This window comes from Canis lupus, chromosome 35 (genome assembly GCF_003254725.2).
Source record: "Canis lupus dingo isolate Sandy chromosome 35, ASM325472v2, whole genome shotgun sequence".
NCBI classification, from domain to species: domain Eukaryota; kingdom Metazoa; phylum Chordata; class Mammalia; order Carnivora; family Canidae; genus Canis; species Canis lupus.
In genome coordinates this window covers 7067333-7088781 of record NC_064277.1, presented here as the reverse complement: position 1 = coordinate 7088781, position 21449 = coordinate 7067333, and the positions used below count along the sequence as shown (strand labels likewise).

Sequence of the window (21449 nt, the reverse complement as noted above, 5' to 3'; positions counted from 1 at the left end):
GAACTCAACAGAGGGAGTGGTTTGGTGAAAATGATGTGTTAGCAAGATCTGCACGATGCACGCAGGGGGTACCGGGACAGTGGGGACAAGTCAGGCCAGGAAACTGGGGCAGCGGTGATGTCGCTTAGACTGGGCTGAGGACATCAGAGAGGAAGAGACGGGGACGGACAACGTGGCTTTGGAGTGGGAAGACAAAGAACAAAGACGCAAATTAAAGATGAATTCCATGCCGTTGAACTTGAACATTTTAGTTGGACTGATTTAATTTTACTAGTTTGCCCAAAGAGATGCAAATCAGCACAATCATTTGGTTCCATTTCACCAATCAGTGTGACTTTCTCATTGTTTCAGTGAGTGTGCCTGAGATGTTTGAGGGGCTGGGGAAGTGAACAACTCTCATGATCTCCAGTGGGATTGTTGTAACTTCTTATACAACCATTTCACAGTTCTGATGAGAAACTCAAAGAATGGTGGTCTTATGATGGTCAGAATATGGAAATGTCCATCGATGGACGAGTGCATCAAGGATATGTGGTGTATATATAAATACCCAATGGAATTTTATTCAGCCATAAATAGAATACAATCTTGCCATTTGCAGTGATGTGGATGGAACTAGAGGCTATTATGCTAAGTGAAAGAAATCAGTTAGAGAAAGACAAATACCATATGATTTCACTCATATGCAAAATTTAGGAAACAAAACAGATGAACCTAGCTAAAGGGAAGGAAAAATAAAATAAGATGAAGATAGGGAAGGAAGCAAACCATAAGAGACTGGTTACTATAGGAAACTGAGGGTTACTGGAGGTGGGTGGGGAGGTGGGGTACCTGAGCGATGGGCATTAAGGAAGGTGCGTGATGTAATGCACACTGGGTGTTGTATGCAGCTGATGAATCACTAAATTCCACCCCTGAAACTAATAATATAGTATATGTTAACTAATTTAAGTAAAACATTTAAAAAATGGTAGCCTTTCATTTCCCAACTTCAGGGAAGTGAACTGTGCGTGGAAGGCGAAAAAGAGGTGAAAAAGATCACATTTCCTAAGGCGGGAGTCCCTGCTTTCATCCTGGAGCCTTTGGTGGCCTCAGGACCATAAACCTTGCCTTATCTCCTGACCCCACAGATGGGTCCCTCCCCGGTGTCTCACAACACTGGTTACTTATTTTATTTTATTTTTTAAATCACTGGCATCACTTTGTAATCTGTTTGTTTTGCTCTTCCTCTTAAGATTTTGGGTCCTCAGATCAGGGGCTGTGTTGTGACTGTGTGTGTTTCTCTCAATGAGCACAGAGAAGGCATTGATCACAGATTTGATGAGTGAATAATTGAAGGGCTTACGAGGAGTGGACAATGGTTTATTTTCAAGTCTGGCTTCTCGAATTCAACACCACCTGCAGGCTGCAGGTATGTGTGTGTGAGGGTACAACACAGGGCGGCGATTGTCCGTACAGCTTTGTCTGGACTCGGCAATGAGTCTGAGAGCAACGAGTTCCTAACTCCTTTGTTCAGCTCCAGAGGCCAGTCCATGGGCTTTTCTCCATGTTCCCTAGAAAAGAAAGTATGCTTTTCTCTGTCTGGCTTGTGCTTCAGGTCCAGACAGGGTCCCCTTCTAGCTCCTTTGCTATGGAAAGAGAAAGGTCCCTTCAGATCCCTACTCCTAGGGCAGGTGTTTCCCAGGTGGGACACAACCAACCCTTTCTTCTTTTTTTGGCCTCCCTTGGCATATTTGGGCTCCTCTTTGATCTATTGTTTCATGGATACTGGAAGTCCCTTGAAGAATCCTCCCTTGTTTACCCAATAGCAATGAACTCTTAACAACAAACCATTTCTTGCCAGAGTTCTTCAGTGTAGCCTATAGGCTGCCCTGCGAGACTGCCTCAGGGAGGTGGCAAGGTGGCAGAGAGGCTTTCTGACTTGGAGTGGGGTGTCACACTTTTGAGGAAGATGGAGGCTGCAGGTGGAGACCTTGAGTTTGTGGAATTGGCTAGTAAAGAGAGCAGGGTGGAGTGATAGGTGGAAGGAGGATCGGATCAAGGGCAGACTTTGCATCCTGCTGGGGGGCTTTGTCCACGTGTAAGGTTAAACATCCACGTCAGTGAGTATTTTAAACTCTGGTGAAGTGAAAGCTACAGGGCACGGTGATGGAGCCAAAGGGAAAAGCAAGCAAGGCACTGGGCATGGCAAGGGGAGCTCAGGGGGTGAGGTGGGGCCTGGGCAGTGGGTGGAGGGGCAGAGAGGTACAGTTCTGAGGAGAAGAGGTCAGGCAAACAGAATGGCAGCAAAGCTCCCCAGGAGATGACACAGTGGAGGCCATGGAACAGCAGTGTGGGTGGCTTGTGGGAGTTTCACCCCCAGTCCTGCATCAGTCACCTGGGGAATTTAAAAATATACTGATTTGGGGATCCCTGGGTGGCTCAGTGGTTTAGCGCCTGCCTTTGGCCCAGGGAGGAATCCTGGAGTCCCGGGATCGAGTCCCACGTCGGGCTCCCTGCATGGAGCCTGCTTCTCACTCCTCCTGTGTCTCTGCCTCTCTATGTCTATCATAAATAAATAAATAAATCTTAAAAAAAAAAATACTGATTTGGACCTTTCTCCAACTGGCCTGGGGTTCAACCCAGGTGGGTCTGGGAGATTCTAATGTGCCAGCTGTTTAAGAATAACCACTTTGGGCTTAGGGGAGGGGGCAGTATTTTTGGTGGAGGTGGAGAAGAAGAGAGGGCTGATGGAGAAATTGAAAATAATAATAATATGTAATGTCATGTATTTTCCTAGTTCTTTTCTTCACATTTCTCAGACTCTAATGTGCAGATGAATCCCCTGGGGATCTTATTATACTACGAGTTCTGACTCAGTAGGGCTGGCTGGGGCCTGACGGTCTGTATTTCCAGCACGCTCCCAGGGGAAGCTGCTGCTGCCGGACCACATTTTGGTTAGCAAGGCATAAGGTTTACAAAGTGCTTTCATGTTGACCTTCTTGTTTTGCATCTGAATTATGATATGAGGCTCATTATTGGGTAGATCTTGCTGTCCTCATTATGCAGACAAGGACTTAGAGATTAAGAGAAGGGAAGAGGGGCCAAGAGGGGCTCTGAAAAGCGATGTTTGGTGATCCTTTCGGGGCTCCCAGCCCAATACTTTACACCTGCTCCACACTTAACTAATTTCCTCAGACCACACACCTGTAAGTGGTGAGCCCAGGTCTGACTCCAAGCACAGAGCGAGATCTTTTGGATTCCAGCAGCCTTCTCCAGGACAGGAAAGAACTTTGTTATTACCGAAAGGGAGGGTGAGTAGGAATAGGAGCTTAGAGACAGGGATGGGCATCTGGACACACCGTTATAGGGAATCAGCCAAGGGGTGGGGAGAGAGGCTGAGCAGGTGGCATTAGAGCCAACTCGCTGCTGGCCCTTCCTCAGTCAGCAGTGGATGAGATCCTCTGTTCCCTGAAGGGGGATGTCTCCAACTGTGCCCTAAGTGCAAGCCGAGAAGGCATATGGATGGACTCCCTGCAGTCCGGGAGATGAGAAAGATCATGATTTAGGCCAGGGTTTGCCAAACTTGAATGAGCATCAGAATCACCTGAGGGGCTTTTCGGACCCAGAGTATGCCCCACCCCCAGAGTTTTAGGAGGTCTGGGGTGGGGCCTGAGAATACGCATCTCCAACAAATTCCCAGATGATTCTGATATTGCCAGTCCCAGGGCCCCGCTTTGAGAAATACTGGAGCAGTCCCCTGGCCACAGATCCCCTGAAGGTCAACGAGGTCAGTGAGGGCCAGAGCAGGCTGTTGAATCCTAGTGCCTTGTGTGATAAAGTCCAGGGAGTGAAAGTTTAAAAGAGGCAAAAGGTAGCAATTTGATGGGCTCAGTGGGGGGTATAAATTGGCAAAGTCTGAATCCTTGTCCTCTTGTTCACCTTTGAATCCACTGCGACTGGGAGAAGTTGCTGGCTCTTGGAGTGATGGTGATGACCCCAGGGAAGTGAGACTTTTCTGGGGAAAGGTCAGCTTCTGCAAAAGGGATGCCATGAGAAATGAGGTTTGGGATCTTGCCCTGATGAAGTAGAGCAGGGGTTACTATCCAAAAAAGGCAGCTGCAGAAGAACTTGCACGTGCCAGGGTGGGGTGGACTGGACAGGAGCCCCAGAGAGGGCAGGAGGAAGGACAGGTGGGAAGGAGATTCACAGAGCGTGATGCCCGCATGGGTGGACCAGCACTCCCTACTGACTTGTGGCCAGTGAGTGATCACAAATGTCATGCTTCCTTCCACTTGTCTGCAGTTGCTGGTCTTTCAAACAACTCGCCCTTCTGTTACCTCATTTGGCCTTTCAGCATCCCTGTGAGTATGTGAAGAAGATTCTCTCACTTTAGGCTTATAGATAAGGAAATAACCACAGAGGGAATGACATAACTCTCCTGAAGAGGCTGGGGCAGCTGCAGAGCTCGGGTCTTCCTATTCTGGGGATCCTGATATTTCCGGAAGCTGGTGAGGGCCTCAAGTTGCCTTGCTTTGAGGACAGGCCTGGGAGTGACTCAATGGACACAGTGGGATGGGCTCAACCGTGTCTCAGGGATGGACCCAACTCCCTGGAAGGGCTCATTGCTGAATTAGTTTGGGGAAGAGAGGAGCCCAAGGTGCATTGCCTCAGGGGATGGGCGTTTGGGGGAGAGGACCCAGAGAAAGAAGAGAGGTGGGGAACATTTCCATAGGCCCCAAGGAGGACAGGGATGCTCTTCAAGGTCTAGTGTTACTATAGCAATAGTTCTCCCCCTTGAAAATGGAGAGGGTGCTGGGAGCCCTGCACCCTGTACAACCTCCTACCTTTATGGCCCTCCACCTCTCTCCGCTTCTGGTCTCTTGCTGCCTGCGACTGGCCCTTGCATCTGCTGCAACTGTGGCTCCGCCATACTGCCGTGACCCGTACTGCTCTCTCCTTCCTGTGTACAGCTCCACTCCTTGGCATTCTCCTCCTGTGCATTATACTTAAGAATTCTTAAGGATGAAGACCTAGTTTGAGGATGGGCACAAGGGTGGGGTCACAGTCCGCCTCTCAGGCTAGTCTAGCAAACCGAGACCAAGGTGGTGAGGCGATCTGGTGCAGAGCAGGTGTTGGGGCTGCCAGAGGGCATGGCAGGTCCTCAGAGTAGCACGCACCATACCTTGCAAAAGCAAAGCAGACCCCCTGTCCTAGGGGAATTTGAGAAGAACTAGCATACCTGGGCAGGTTTCCAGAAGTTTCCAGGATTTCCAGAGAGTGAGATGAGATTTCATTTTCCAGACCTGAAAGGGTAAGTGTGTGGTATCTGGAGCAGCCCACAAGACCATAGCTGGGCGAAGGGTGAGGTGGCGCTGGATAGGGTAGAGGGACATGGCAATACGTGCCAGGTGATTGGGCTAACCACCCCTAAACCCCTCCTGCCTGGGGTCTGTCCTGCTCCTGGCTACCATGGCTGGGCTGGGCTTGCAGGGAAGGGTCTGCAGGCTTCAGCTGTGGGATGAATGTCAGTGACGGACTGACCAAGGCCATAGGGGGCAAGTGCAGATGGATCCACATGCAGCAGACCACAAAACCACCATGTCTGCATGGAGAAGGGGCCCTCACACATAACACACGCATCAGGCCCTGTTTTCAAATGAAGAGAATTCCATTCTCACTTGTAAACTCCCAAGTGCTGGCAAAAGCACCTCATCTGTGAACATACTTCTAAAGCCACTTCAAAGAAGACTCCTGCCCGAGGGTCTTACCTAGTGTTTCATCAGAAGCCACAGCATAGTGATAGAAGGAGGGGGTGCCTGTGGGTGGTGAGTCCTTGGAGAATATTCCAATAGAGGCTGAAGGGCCGCTGAGCTGCCATCCCAATCAGGGGTGGCGAGTGTTGGCTGGAGGCAGGGGGAGGGAAGGGACCCTGGAGTCTTGGAGGCCCCTCCTCAGTCTGACACCGGATTAGACATTCCAGCCTCTGCCTTTACCAGGCTTCCCATTCCCAGGGCTGCCAGGAGCAGGAGGGGCCTTCACGAGGCAGTCCTGGTGAGCGCCTCGCTGTCCTGTAGGTAAATGGCAACTCGTTCCGGAGGCCCAGTTGTCTGAATGCAACATCATTCAAAGCAAGTACAAAGAGGTCATGTGTGTATGTCGTAGCTATTTCTCGTACAGCCTCTCCTACCGAAATGCACTAATGGCAAAGTAAATGTATTCTTTTATTGTTTATTTTTTTATTTTTAAATTTATTCATTTGAGTTAAAGAGACAGAGCATGAGCAGAGGGAGAGGGAGAAGCAGACTCCCCACTGAGCAGGGAGCCCACCTCGGAGCTTGATCCCAGGACCCTGAGATCATGACCTGAGCTGAAGGCAGTTGCTTAGCCAGCTGCACCACCCAGGCGCCCCTAAATGTATTCTTTTCAAGTCCCTTTGTCCAGCAGTGGTACCACTCTCGTGGAGGATGGTTTCCTACACTGGGTTATAGTGATTTGTGTTTTCCTCTGGACTGAGCTATTTCTAAGCAGGATCGTGCTTTTTAATAACGACTTCACCTTGTCCTTGGCCACCTTCTTAGACAGACATCACCCCAGGGGACCCTCACGCTTTGGGAGGGAGACAAACTGGGCATCACTGTTATATACTCACTTAGTAAGTGTGGATTAAATTTCTTGCCCAGGTGCTATGCTGTCGTGGCTTCAAGTCCGGGCACCGCTCATCACTCCCTCTGTGGCTTTCCACAGGGCACTTCACCTGTCCACACCCAGGGTTTTCATCTATGAAAACATACAGTTACCGTGAGACTTAAGAGAAAATGTATGATTGATATATATGTATATAGAACCTTTAGCACAGTACCTTTCATCTAGCAAATGCTCAAGAGATGGTAGGCATCATTACTGTGAGCAGCAAGCCTGAGCCTTATTCCTGCGTAATATTATTTATTATTACGCATTGAGCAATTGCTAAGCCTTGTGTTACCTGCTTTGCCTCAGTTACTATTCACAAACCTCTGCAAGTTTTTTTTTTTCTTCTTCTATTTTACAGACAAAGAAATGGAGACCCAGAGAAGTTAGGTTTGGAGTTAAATTGGGGTAACGTTCTCTCAGTTTGGCTTACTTCTGAGCCGCCCAAGAATGCAAAGGAAATATGAGTTATGGCTACAAAAGAGCCAGTGGACAAGCTCCCAGGTCCTTCTTCCCCCAGATCTGGGGTCATTTCAGCCCTCAGTCTTCCACTTGCTTGGCTAGGGGCTGGGCCACATCCACTCACCTGGGTTTACCTGTCCCCCCGCCCCAACCCCCGGGGGAAACAAGTCCTTTTGCTCCGGGTCTAGTTTCCACAGCCTCAGAAAGCAACAGCAGTGTGCCAGGCCCACCTCCCTTGCACGTAGAAGATGCTCAGGAATCAGGAAATATCACAGAGAACATATGCAGACCTGGAAAAGGCAAAGCTCCGTATTTTATATGTAGGAGTTTTGAAGGCAAAGATTTCAAGGGATGCAAAAAGAATTATAGACCTTGATCCGAAGGGACTTAATTCGAAAGCACTTTGTTTAGAGACCAGTGGGAAGCTAATATTAATAATATTGACTGCATCTTAGGTACTTTGCCAGATGAGCTCAAGGTTTTTCCTTATTAAATCCTCCCAAAGCTACAATGATAATGATCCTCTGTTGGCTGCAGAATGTATTATAACTACTAGAGGCAATGAAAAAGTGTCAACTGTGATCTGCTCCTCCACCCCCCGCAGGACTCTGCAAAGGTGCGGGGAGGGTGAGAGGGGAGCCTCCCTCCCCCAGGCTCCTCCACTGAGAACTCGGCCCCGTGAAGCTACAATTATTTCCCCCACTTGACGTCCGAGCGTACAAGGTTCAGACCCTTGCTGTGGCTCAAGATCACATAATTAAATTCCGTGGCAGAGTTAGGATTAAAATGCACCTTTGTCTGGCTTTTCCTACTACCCCACACCACCAGGTGCTGTTTCATGCACTGAAAGTTCTGGAGAACTGGGTTGATTTTTAACTTTACTGTTGACCAAGTGCATCACCCTCGGCAGAGACTTCCCTTCTCGGTCTCTTGCTGGGTTTTCCTTGTCGCCTGAATGAAGGAAGCCTGTCTTCACCTGGCACATTCTCTCAGAAGGAAGAGTAGGAAGGCTCAGAGAAGCTACAGTGTGGTGTCTTCTGAAGGTGCTTGGGGTCAAGGTTATACTGAATACAGTACGAGCGGGCGATCCTGAAAACGTTTGAATTGATTATTTGCAAACGTGTTTTTTGGCCACAGGAAAATGTGATGAGAGTGGGGATGTTAAGTTAGTGCAGAAGGAAAGTCAGATTTTGGAGCATATATTCTGTCTTTGGGACTCTGGACCTTGAGAGAGATATTTAAATAACTGAGTGTGCTGACTTCTTCCATTTTCATTGAGGTGTTTGGCAGCAGGGAGGCAACCTGAATTGGATCATTCATTCTGTTTTCTTGATGTTAAGGTTTACTCGCACACATGTCCTGAGCCTGGGAGAGAAGCGTTAGCCGGGCTTGGTGAATTCATGAAGAATGTAGCCTTGCCTGTTTTATTTTATTTTTTTAATTGTGCTAAAAAATACCATTTTCACTAATTTTGAGCATACGGGTCAGTGGGATCAGGTACATTCACGTTCATTTTGACCATCACCACCATCCATCTCCAGAACTATTTCATCATCCCCAACTTGGTAGCCATTAAACACTAATTCCTTATTTCTCTTCTTTTCCCAGCCCCTGGTAACCACGATGCTACTTTCTGCTCTACGATTTAGACTACTATAGGGACCTCTTATAAGTGGAATCATCTAGTATTTGTCCTTTTTGTGGCTGGCTTAGTTCCTGAACATCATGCCCTCAAGATTCACCCAAGTTGTAGCCTGTGCTAGAGAAGTTCCTTCCTTTTGTAGGCTGAATTGTATTTTGTTGTATGTACAAATCACATTTTGTTTTTCTGTTCATCAGCTGATGGGAGCTTACGTTGTTCTCACCTTCTGGCTGTTGGGAATAACGCTGCTGCAGATTTCAATCTTGTCTGCTTATTTTCACATCTGTGTCATTGTTCGTTTTGAGAATTCATACTCTTTCCAGTATCCCAGACTAGGATTTGGGGGTCCTCTTTCATTACTCTATTGTAAAGCCAAGAAAAAAATGATTAGAAAAATGTTTCTGATGATAAGCTTGTGGGAAAAGCTACTTTGAATCTTGCTATTAAATTGTCTACTTTTAAAATTTTTAAAAAGATTCTTAAATTTATTGATTTGAGAGAGAATCCTGCTTTGAATCTTGCTATTAAAATGTCCACTTTTTAAATTTTTTTTTAAGATTTTATTTATTTATTTGAGAGAGTGACAGAGCAAGCATGAACAAGGTGGTGGGGGGATGGGCAGAGGGAGAGGGAGAAGCAGACTCCCCTCTGAGCAGGGAGCTGATGCAGGGCTTGATCCCAGAATCCTGGGATCATGACCTGAGCCGAAGGCAGAGGCTTAACCACCTGAGCCTCCCAGGTGCCCCCACTTTTTAAATTTTTAAAAAGATTTTTGAATTTATTGATTTGAGAGGGAGAGAGCAAGTGAGAGCACAGCAGAGAGGAGGGTCCGAGGGACCGGGAGAGGGAGAAGCAGACTCCCTGCGAGCAGTGAGCAGGATGTGGGACTCAATCCCAGGACCTCAGAATCATGACCTGAGCTGAAGGCAGACGCTTAACTGACTGAGCCACCCAGGAGTCCCAAATTGTCTACTTTTAATTCCTCTTCAGGGCACACCGAGCTATTGATCTTTCTGTTTGCTTGCCAACACGTGGTTTGTGGAGAGTGGAGTGACCCATTCCTGCGCGATGTGGGGCTCCCAGCTCTTCTGCTCCTTTATAACATTGTGCACATGTTCACTTGAGACTGGCAGCTGCCCTGCTGCATCACTCTCTGTCACTTCCCTCCCTGTATTTCAGATTGAGCTTCCAAAGCCCCAAGCAGCCGCCTGGTTGAGAAGTCTTAAAAAAAAAAAAAAAGAAAGAAAAAAGAAAAAGAAAAGAAAAAGAAAGATATCAGTTCATAAAGAATAGTTCTATTGAACTCACTCTAAAAAGTTTGACTTTATTCAGGCCTCAACCATAATGCCTCATGAACCCTTCCATCTGGGGATCTTTCTGCTTTGCAGTTCTCCGTGCCCTACACGCTCAGTTTGTTGGGATGGAGGAGGAGGGGTAGTCTTGCCTTGTGCTTCATCACAGTTAAGTTATTCTGGATCTCAAGAGGCCTCGTAAATCTGCTCCCCAGATGGAAGTCTCCATAAAAGGCTCCTCTCTTTGTGTGAGTCTCAGATTTCCCTTTAATTAAAATTTAACAAATGGATAATCAAGTGAGGTAAATCGCCATATATACATACATGGCGATTTTTAAGTGAGTCCTGTTGTGAATTCTGACCTCCCTCCTCAGTTTATGAGTAGCCATGTCTACAGTAGGTTAACCGGCAAGTCCTCAAACAAGTCAAGGATAAGCCAAAGGTCTATTAACTAACACACAGCTTTGAGTAAACAAAATGTTTCCAAGTCTCAAGGCATTAATTATTTATTTCTCCAAAGGAATTTCATAGCATGAGTTTGAGTTTATTAGGGTAGTTTATAAGAGCCTAAGGTTTTATTTTTCTTTCTTTTTAAAAAAAGATATTTTATTTAAGTCATCTCTACACCCAGTGTGGGGCTCGAACTCATGATCCCAAGGTCAAGAGTCACATGCTCGACCAACTGAGCCAGCCAACTGCCCCAGGTTGAATCTTTCCTTTCCTTTCCTTTCCTTTCCTTTCCTTTCCTTTCCTTTCCTTTCCTTTCCTTTCCTTTCCTTTCCTTTTCTCTTTCTTTTCTTTCTTTCTTTCTTTCTTTCTTTCTTTCTTCTTTCTTTCTTTCTTTCTTTCTTTCTTCTTTCTTTCTTTCTTCTTTCTTCTTTCTTTCTTTCTTTCTTTCTTTCTTTCTTTCTTTCTTTCTTTCTTCTTTCTTTCTTTCTTCTTTCTTTCTTTTTTCCTTCTTCTTCCTAATTTTATTTATTTATTCATGAGAGACACACAGAGAGAGAGGCAGACACATAGACAGAGGGAGAAAAGCAGGCTCCCTGAGGGGAGCCCAATGGGGACTCTATCCCAGAACCTGGGATCATGACTTGAGCCAAAGGCAGATGCTCAACTGCTGAGCCACCCAGGCATCCCTTAATTTTTCTTTCTTTATTTTTTTTTTTAAATTTTTATTTTATGATAGTCACAGAGAGAGAGAGAGAGAGAGAGGCAGAGACACAGGCAGAGGGAGAAGCAGGCTCCATGCGCCGGGAGCCCGACGTGGGACTCGATCCCGGGTCTCCAGGATCACGCCCTGGGCCAAAGGCAGGCGCCAAACCGCTGCGCCACCCAGGGTTCCCCTTAATTTTTCTTTAAAGAGGTTAAGGGAAAGGTAGACTTGGAAGCCAAACCAAGGGTCTCACAGTGTGACCTTGGGGGTGAAGGAGTGACCTTGAAGTGAAGAACAGAATCTCAAGTGCTGGTCTGGGGTCACCTTCCCTGCCCTGCAGACCTGGGAGCTATTTGTGCATTTGGGACTGGTGGTCTAGTGGCCTGGTGGCCTGGCGCTGTGTGGGGCACTAACTCAGGGAACACACTTCCAATCTCTAGGTCAGAAGCCTCACAGCAACTTGGTGGCTTTCAGGTCCTCTCTCTCCCCACACCAGAGCTGGATCTAGCCTCCACCTTTGCTGTGGCTTTGTGCCACTGGTATAAAAACCATTGTGAAAAAAAAAAACAAAAAAAAAAAAAAACAAGAACCAAAAACAAACAAACAAAAACCATTGTGTCCTCTTTCTACCTGGCACACAATTCTCTAGGCCTTTTATAATTTGTTTTTATTATTATAAAAGGACCACATATTGACTGAGACAGTTGTAAACAATACAGAGCAGGGCAAAAAACTTATCCCTCTTCTTCTGGCTTCTCTCCTATCATCACAGAATTGGAGGTGAATCCTTTTGATTTCTGATTATATGGAAGTGCAAATCATATGCCAGATTGTTTTATATTAAAGCAGTGGAGTCATATTTTACTTATTGTTTTTGCAATTTGTTTTTCACTTAGCAATATATCATGGAAATCTTCCCAGATCTATGTATTGAGACTTAAATCATTTGAGTTGCATAATATATGCAAAAATTTGCTATGATTTATTTATTCTTGTGGATAGACTTTTCAATTGTTTCTCTTTTTTTTTATTTTTTTATTTTTTACTGTTATAGATAATACTGCCACCAAAAATCCTGTGTATAAGTACGGAAGTTTTTATTTCTGCAGAGTATGTGTCTTGAAGTGAGATTGCGGGATATGCCCAAATTTAACTTTAACATATGTTGAAACAGTTTAATTTTCCAAAAGCAGAGAAATTCACACCACCACCAACTATGCTTAAGAATGCCCATTTCTTCACATTCTTACAAATACTGATGCTGCTCCAGCTTGTCAGTTATCTCATTATTGTCTCCATTTAGAATTCTCTGATCACTAGTGAGACTGAGCATTTTTTCTGTAAACTATCAGTCATTTGCATTTTTTCTCATGTGACTGTGTGCTTATATGTTATTTTTCATATTTTTTGGTTGCTTCTATTTTTATTGTTAACTTATATGACTAAAAAAATTAGTGACATTAACTCCAAGGCTGTCAAAATGATAACAAGTATTTTCTTCCAGTGTCTGTTCATCTTTTGACTTCGTGATGTCTTCGGTGATGCAGATGCCATGGCAAAATATTTGCAGTCAGATCTCTCAATCTTTCTTTTTTCACTTTTGAGATTTTTGCTTTGCCTAACACCTTCTCTATTTCAAGCAAACTTACCCTGTAAGTATTTGATTCTAAAACTTTTATTGTTTATTTTTGATGGTATAATTCTTATTCTGTCTTGGATTTTTTTTTAAGATTTTATTTATTCATTCATGAGAGACACAAAGGGAGAGAGAGGCAGAGACACAGGCAGAGGGAGAAGCAGGCTCCATGCAGGGAGCCCGATATGGGACTCGATCCCGGATCCCCAGGATCATGCCCTGGGCCGAAGGCAGTGCTAAACCGCTGAGCCACCTGGGCTGCCCAGAATTTATTTTTTAATATGATATGGAGAAAGGGGCATTTAATTAATTTGTTTTCTAGATGCTTTCCAGTTATACCAACATCATTTATGAAATAATCCATTATTGATATTGGATTGATTTAATATATTTTCTTTATCATATAGTTAAAGTTCCTGTACACGCTTGTCTCTGCTTCTGGGGTCTCTGTTCATTTTTTTTTTCTCTGTTCTTTTACATTGATCTATTTGTCTATTTGGCATTGTTCTTATGCTAATTCTACAGTGTTTATCATGGTTTTAATCATTAATTTTAATACATGGAAGGACAAGCTCCCTTACCATTTGTTTCAAACCGTTTTTGGCGGGGTTCTGTACATGTATTCTTCATAGAAATGTTAAGATGATCTTATCTAGCATGTAAACATTTTCTTAGTGTTCTGATTAGTATTTTTAATAAATCATTATACTAATTTCGGAAGATACATTTTATTTCATTGTTTTCCCATCCAGGATCATTTTGTTTTATCTTTCAGTAAAATTCCATGGCTTACTTAGTTTAAACTGCATATGTTTCTTATTACATTTATTCAAAGATACCTGTGTTTTCTCTTCTATTATGAATAAGATGACTTTTCTATTTCCTTAAGATTTTGTATATTTATTTATTTTATATTATATATTTTATTTATTTATTTATTTATTTATTTATTTATTTATTTATTTGACAGAGAGAGAGCAGGAGCAGGGGAAGGGGTGAAGGGAGAGGGAGAAGCAGGCTCTTCCCTGAGCGGGAAGCCCGACATGGGGCTCCATCCCAGGACCTGGAGATCAGGGCCTGACCCAAAGGCAGATGCTTAACCTACTGAGCATTTATTTATTTTAGAGAAGTTTTAGGTTCACAGCAAATTTGAGAGGAAGGCACAGAGATTACGGATATACTCTGCCCCCATACATGCACAGCCTCCTCCATGATCAACATCCCCCACCAGAGTGGGACTTTTGTTGTGATTGATGAACCTGCACTGACGTATCATCATCACTCAAAGTCCATAGTTTACTTTAGGGTTCGCTCCTGGTATTGTGCATTCTGTGGGTTTGGGCAAATGTCTAATGACATGGAGGCATCATTATAGTATCATACAGAGTATTTTCACTGCCCTAAAAATCTGTGCTCCGCCAGTCATCCCTCCCCTACTTGGCAATTCCTGATCCTTTTACTATATCTAGTACTACTGTTTCCAGTGATACCTTTCAAGAATATCATAGTGTTGGAATCATATAAGATGTAGACTTTTCAGATTGGCTTCTTTCATTTAGTAATATGCATCCAAAGTTTCTCTGTGTCTTTTCATGGCTTGATAGCTCATTTCGTTTTAGTGCTGAATAATATTCCATTGTCTGGATGGACCAGAGTTTATTTTTCCATTCACCTACTGAAGGACATCTTGGTTGCTTCCAAATTTTGACAATTATGAAAAAAGCTGCTACAAACATCCATGTGCAGGTTTTTGTGTACGCGTATATCCTCAACTCATTTTGGTAGATATCAAGGAGTGTAATTGCTGGATTATAAGAGTATGTTTACTTATTTATTTTTTTTTGAGTATGTTTACTTCTGTAAGAAACTGCTAGAGTGTCTTCCAAAGTTTAAGTAGCTATATTATTCTATATCTCTACCGGCAACAAATGAGAATTCTTCTTGCTCCACATCCTACCAGCATTTGGTATTGTCAATGTTCTGAATTTTGACCAGTCTACTAGGTTACTGTTTTGATTTGCATTTCCCTAATGACATGATGTGGAGCATGTCTTCATATGCTTATTTCCCATGTAGATAATTTCACTGGTGAAGTGTCCATTAAGGTCTTTGCCTCGTTTTTAAACCAGGTTGTTTGTTTTCTTATTGCTGAGTTTTAAGAGTTCTTTGTGTATTTTGGTTAACAGTCCTTTATCAGATACGTCTTTTGCAAATATTTGTTCCCAGTCTGTGGCTTGTTTTCTCATTCTCTTGACACTCTTTTGCAGAGCCAGAGATTTTAATTTTAATAAAGTCTAGTGTATCAATTCTTTCATGGATCATGCCTTTGGTGCTGTATCTAAAGAGTCATCCAATCATGTCCAAGGTCATCTAGTTTTATGTTATCTTTTAGGAATTTTATAGTTTTGCATTTTACGTTTATGTCTGGGATCTATTTTGAATTTGTTTTTATGAGGGATATAAGGTCTAGGGTTTTTTGTTTGTTTGTTTGTTTTGTTTTTTTTTTGCTTGTGATGTCTAGTTGGTCCAGCACCATTTGTTGAAAAGACTGTCCTTATTCTATTGGATGTCTTTGCTCCTTTGTCAAAGGTCAGTTGACTATATTTATGTGGGTCTATTTCTAGGCTCTCTATGCTGTTGATCTATTTGTCTATTTTTTTTAAAGATTTTATTTATTTATTCATGAGAGACAGAGAGAGAGAGAGCAGAGGCAGGCAGAGGGAAAAGCAGGCTCCATGTAGGGAGCCCGATGTGGGACTCGATCCCAGGACTCCAGGATCATGACCCGAGCCCAAGGCAGGCACCAAACCACTGAGCCACCCAGAGATCCCTATTTGTCTATTCTTTCGCCAGTGCCACACATTTTGATTACTGTGGCTTTATAGTAAATCTTGAAGTTGGGAAGTGTCAATCATCTATTTTTGTTCTCTTCCTTTAATATAGTGTTGGCTATTCTGGGTCTTTTGATTCTTCATATAAACTTTAGAATCCATTTCGTTAAGCACAAAATAATTTACTGGGATTTTGATTGGGATTGTATTGAACCTATAGATCAAATTGGGAAGAACTAACATTTTGACAATATTGAGTCTTCCTATTCATGAGCATGGGATATCTTTCCATTTATTTAGTTATTTTTTGCTTTGGTTTACCAGAGTTTTGTAGTTTTCCTCATATAGATCTTTTATATCTTTTGTTAGATTTATACCTAAATATTTCATTCTTGGGGTGCTAATATAAATGGTACTGTGTTTTTAATTCCCAGTTTCACTTATTCATTGCTGGTATATAGGCAATATATAGATTGATTTTTGTATAGTCATCTTATATCCTGCAACTCCATTTCTGTTTTAAACTGGTTATTGGTAGAATAATTAAGAGCTTTTGACTTCTGTGCATTTGTTATATGTAGCTACCTTGTCAAATTCTAGTATCTATAATAGGTTTTAAAATTTGACTCTTGGTGTTCTAAGTATACAATCATTGTATATATTCTTATTTCTTCTAATAGTTATTCTCCTTAATTTTCTTGTTTTATCACATCAGCGAGAACTCGTAAAAGTAAACTGAATAATTTTGATGAGGGAGGCATGTGTATTGTATGTCTTAGTCCAAATTTGAATGGAGTAGCTTTGGTATTTGCTTAGTTTAATGTCTATCATTGGCTTTTGGTAAACAGGTTTTTATCACACTTAAAAAAATTAGGAATAGCTCCTGAATTTTATCAACTGCCTGTTTTTCTCTAACATTAGTAGTATTTGCCCCTCTTCAAATAAGCCTCTCATTAAGAGTCCCACTTTATTTTATTTTTTACATTTTGTTATTTTTAAAGTTTTTATTTTAATTCCAGTTAGTGCATAGTGCTAAATTAGTTTCAGGTGTACAATATAGTGATTCAACCCTTCCCTACATCACTCGGTGCTCATGACAAGTGCCCTCCTTAATCCTGCCCCCTATTTCATCCATCCCCCCACTCCCTTCCTCTCTGGTGACCATCATCAGATGGTTCTTTTAAGAGCCCCTCTTTAAAAATTGTTGCTATTGGGGGCACCTGGGTGGCTCAGTGGTTGAGCATCTGCCTTTGGATCCTGGAGTCCCGGGATGGAGTCTTACATCGGGCTCCCTCCATGGAGCCTGCTTCTCCCTCTGCCTACATCTCTGTCTCTCTCTCTCTCTGTATCTCTCATGAATAAATAAATAACATCTTAAAAAAAAAATTGTTGCTATCAGCTGGCAATGAAAATTCCACAGTTCTCAATGGATGTCAAACTTGGATGACCTGCTGTATCCTCTGGAGGCCCTGGAGGGTGTCAGCTTGGAGAAGTCACTTATACATCATGGGGCAGGGCACACAGCAAGACGGAAACCAGGGCCTTACAATGAGGGGTGGAGGTGAGTGTGTCATTCCTGAAGGAGATGGGGGAGTGCTCAAGTAGAGTCCAGGAAGTAAAAGCAGGGTGAGGAAAGCAGATTGCCAGCTGTCATCAATCAAAATGTCAACGTGAGCCTGAACGACAAGGGTGGAGTTGAGGGTGGAAGCGGGTAAGATCCCTCACCAGACTTTGGGGAGAAACTTGTGGAGCAGATACCAGCTGAAGTCATGGGCCCGCCCAGGTGAATGAGGTAGTAGGAAATGGAGCTTGAGAAGCAGATGCGGGTCGTCCAATTAATCCCCTTGGCTTACCGCACCTTCTTAAAAACCCAAGAACTTGTTTCCTTGTCTTCTTTTGGTTTGTCTTGAAGACAGAGTTTCAGAGGCACCGGTGAATAATACACTGGGTGAAAACTTTGAATAAGACACACAAAACAGTATTTCCCAATTATTATTAGATGCTTTCATCTTTTATAAAGAGAGAATTATCTGAAGGAAAATTTTAAAAATAATTTTAAAAAATTTTGTTTTTTAATTATCATTTTAAAAATAATCCTTATTTAAAAAACAAAACATTGACAAAAAAAAATCTGACCTGGAAAACAAAGAAAAATATAAAGAAAAAAATAAGAACAACTAATAATTCTGTTCCCTAAAGATAACTACAATTGGCTTGTTAGTGTATTTTCTCCTGGTTTTTTCCCCTGTGATTTGCGATCATATGGAATCTATGTAGATAAGCAATTTCATTGCCTTCTTCACTATTGTCATGTCATAGGCATTTTCTGGTGTGATTCAGGTATGGAATCAGGAGCTCTGTGTTCCCACCATCTCTGGTACCTAGCACAATGCCTGGCAGATGCACAAGGAGCTTATTTGTTGAATGGATGTTAATTAGGTCATTAAAAAGTCTTTGTGAGGGACGCCTGGGTGGCTCAGTGGTTGAGCATCTGCCTTCTGCTCAGGGCGTGATCCCGAGGTCCCAGGATCAAGTCCCACATCGGGCTTCCTGCGAGGAGCCTGCTTCTCCCTCTGCCTGTGTCTCTGCCTCTCTCTCTCTGTGTCTCTCATGAATAAATAAATAAAATCTTAAAAAATGTCTTTGTGAACACAGCATTGAATAGCTGCATGAAGTTCTTACAGACATGGCCTAATTTACAGAAGTATGTGAGACCACCTTGCTCCCCCGCTGCGTGTCTTCCCATGCCTCAACCATCCTGAATCTCTCTGAGGATCTGGGGAACACCAGTTCTCCTCACTTTTCCTGTTTCATGCTTGATGTGTCCTCTGCCTCCTGCGCCCCACTGCCCACCCCGAACTTGTCCTTGCCTTGAGGTTCCAGCTTAGCACACATTCTGGCAAATCTGCCGTATGCCCACCCTGCATTGGTTAGAGTCCCTGTCAGTGGCCCCACAGCACCCTGGCTTATCACTTATGCTCCTGGTTGCAAACAGAAGGTGCAGTCTAAGCAGGTCAGGGAGGAGACTGTGGGGACAGACCATTTACAAAGGTGTAGGCAGGGTGACAGAAAGCCAACAGAGGAAGGTGGAGCACTCCAGGCTAGCACAAGGAAACCACAACCAGCTCTGCCTGAAGGAAGAAAGAAAAGAAGGGGTTCCTGGGGTGCAGAGAAGACTCCCAACAGAAGCTTGGTAGAGGTGCACACGGGCTGACACCCTGTGGCCTGGCAGGGAGGGTGTCCTTCCTCTCCTCATTCTCCCATCTCCCGCTGGAGTCTCCTGCTCATCAGCACCGTGGACACCAGGAGGCAAGGGTAGGACTGTGAATGGCCAGCAGCCTGGAGCTCAGAGCAGGGCGGAGAGGGGGGGTGAGTGCGCCTAGAGGGCAGAGTGTCCAGCATCTACTGCTCACCTGTCCAGCCCTTGTCCAACTGTGTGACCCTGCACATCTGCCCCACACAGTCTCATGGAAGATCCTTGGAATTAGGAACCATGCTTTATCCCCTTGTAAATATATCCCCAGGAAATAACATGAAAGGGGAGGGGGGGAGTCAGTAACGTGCACAGCAATTCACAGTACCATTTTTAAGAGTGGGGGATTAGAAATGTCCCCAAATAGGGAAGGAGTCCAGCAAACCAGCTAGGACATGTCATTATACAGCCCTGAAAGGATTCTCAGGTGGGCCCCGTTAACACATGTAAATGGGGTCACAGGATAATAAGTGACGAAGCCAACCCCACTGATTATAAATTTGTCACAGTGTGTAGAGGTGTCCTCTATAGGGAGAGATTAAAGGCACTTGTGTTCACAGTAGCTAAGAAATGCTGGCCAAATGTCACATCCTAAAGTTTAAGAGAAAATAACAAAGGTCTGATTGAATTGTCAGAAATGTTAGTGCAAAGTAGCTAGAGTAATTAGGACGTGCACAATACAAAAAAGGGGGATGGCAGCTTATTTCAGGAGGCGCTGCCAGGAAAAGCCACTTGGCTTTTGTCAGCTGTTCCCTCCGCCCCCCAAACCTCCAATATCCTAGTTGATAATGAAACTCCTTTTCCAACACCGGGTGGTGGGCTTTGGGAGGAATTTGTTGGCTACACACAGCAAAGGGTCTTCAAAGTTTCTCAAACTTTCATGTGCATATGAATCACCCCAGGGGATCCTGATAAATCCCAGATTCTGCTGCTCTAGGTCTGGGAGGGGCCTGAGATTTCCTCCTCTGAACTAGGTCCTATAGAAGATGGGAACACTGCTGGGCTCGACCAGGCTTTAAATAGCCAGGCTTTAAATTGGTGGGATTATTTGTTTTCTTTTTTTTTTTTTTTTAACACCTTTTAAAACATCCTTGCTGTTGACAAATGTGCAAATTACACACTCTTTGTCACCCACCCTGCTTCCAGATTCGGAGACACCTCTGACAGTGCTGGTCTTCTGGGTTGAGAATCCCAGTATCTTCTGGGCATCTGTACCAGCCAGAAGGAACTGGGTGAATTTTCCTTTTAAAATAGGCATTCCAAAAAAAAAAAAAAAAAAGGCATTCCAAAAAGGATACCTTTTGTGTTCAAATAAATATATTTATTTATACATAAATATCGTGGGGAAAAGAATTTCAAGGCACATGTGATTCCCGTCCCTTTTCTTCCCAGCCACAATTATTTTTCTGATTATCATCGCATATTTCTCACACTATCTTCATGTGAGAAACTTAAAATTCTCCTTGGAGCCTTCCATCTTCATGAATTTCTTACAATGACCTATGGAGGTGATGCAGGGCATTAATAATATAGAATTCCAAATAATGTCCAGTGACCTGGTGTGATTCCACTACACCAGAGAGGAGATAGGTCCCCACCAAGGATTCACATTTGCTGTTTGTTTCCACAATTCTCAGGACTTGAGTCAGGCGCCCCATCAGCTGGTCTTGCTGTAGGACGAGTCTCCCCTGGAAAGAAATGGCATCTATTCTCCTTATAGAGCCTCCTTTTCCAGACATTTCATTTCCATTGTAATGCTCATATTTTGCACATGTCCGCAAAGAAAACACTTCTACTATGGTTTTAAGTCAAGGTGTTTGGGTTTTATTTTCTCTCCTTCACTTCCCATTAAAAAGTATCAAGAATGAGGGTCGCTGGAGGGGAGGGGTGTAGGGGACGGGGGTAATTGGGTGATAGGCATTAAGGAGGATGGAATGATGGATGGAACGAGCACTGGATCTTATATAAGACTGATGAATCACTGAGCTCTACCTCTGAAACCAATAATACATTCATGTTAATTAATTGACTTTAAATAAAAAATAAAATAAAATTTAAAAAGTATCCAGAATGTACATACAGTTCCTACTTGCAGAAGTCGCCTTTGTCACTGATTATATTTTCTAATTTAAAGATGAGCTTCTAGATCCAACAATCTAGAACCTAGAAAAAAAAATCTACATCCAACAATCTAGAATCTAGAAAAAAGAATCACTTTACCTCTGCCTTATTTTGTCCTTCTCCCGGCCTTCTCTCTCTTTGCCCGGTTTTGTTTTCCTAGCTCGGTGTTGCTGTGGAAGGTTCTGACGGACCGTTGGCAAGTGAGGTCCTTCCTCCACCACGAGCCTGGGATCCCAGGCTGGTGCCAGTGGGTGACCCCCCCCCCCCCCCCCCCCCCCCCCCCCCCCGCCTGCGAAGGCCTGAGCACATCGGAATACAAGGGCAGTGGGTGGGGATTCTCTCCACAGCTGTGTGACCTTGGCTATGCTAAATCCCTTTCCTCTGGAGACC

At 43.8% G+C, this 21449-nt stretch overlaps 1 long non-coding RNA gene across 6 annotated transcripts; it reads right to left on the bottom strand.

Moving 5' to 3' along the window:
* Positions 1-260: 260 nt before the first annotated feature.
* Positions 261-21318, bottom strand: LOC112658769 (uncharacterized). Of its 6 annotated transcripts, XR_007408389.1 has the most exons (8): positions 17411-17610; positions 8997-9134; positions 6632-6759; positions 5751-6089; positions 5222-5285; positions 4827-4975; positions 3922-4015; positions 261-1553 (listed from the first exon to the last, which is right to left on the bottom strand). It is a non-coding gene; the product is annotated as an uncharacterized LOC112658769 (long non-coding RNA). The 6 variants fall into 6 exon arrangements; XR_003135956.3 differs by lacking the exons at positions 3922-4015; positions 17411-17610 and adding an exon at positions 21159-21318; XR_007408388.1 differs by lacking the exon at positions 3922-4015 and having other exon boundaries at positions 17544-17616.
* Positions 21319-21449: the final 131 nt, after the last annotated feature.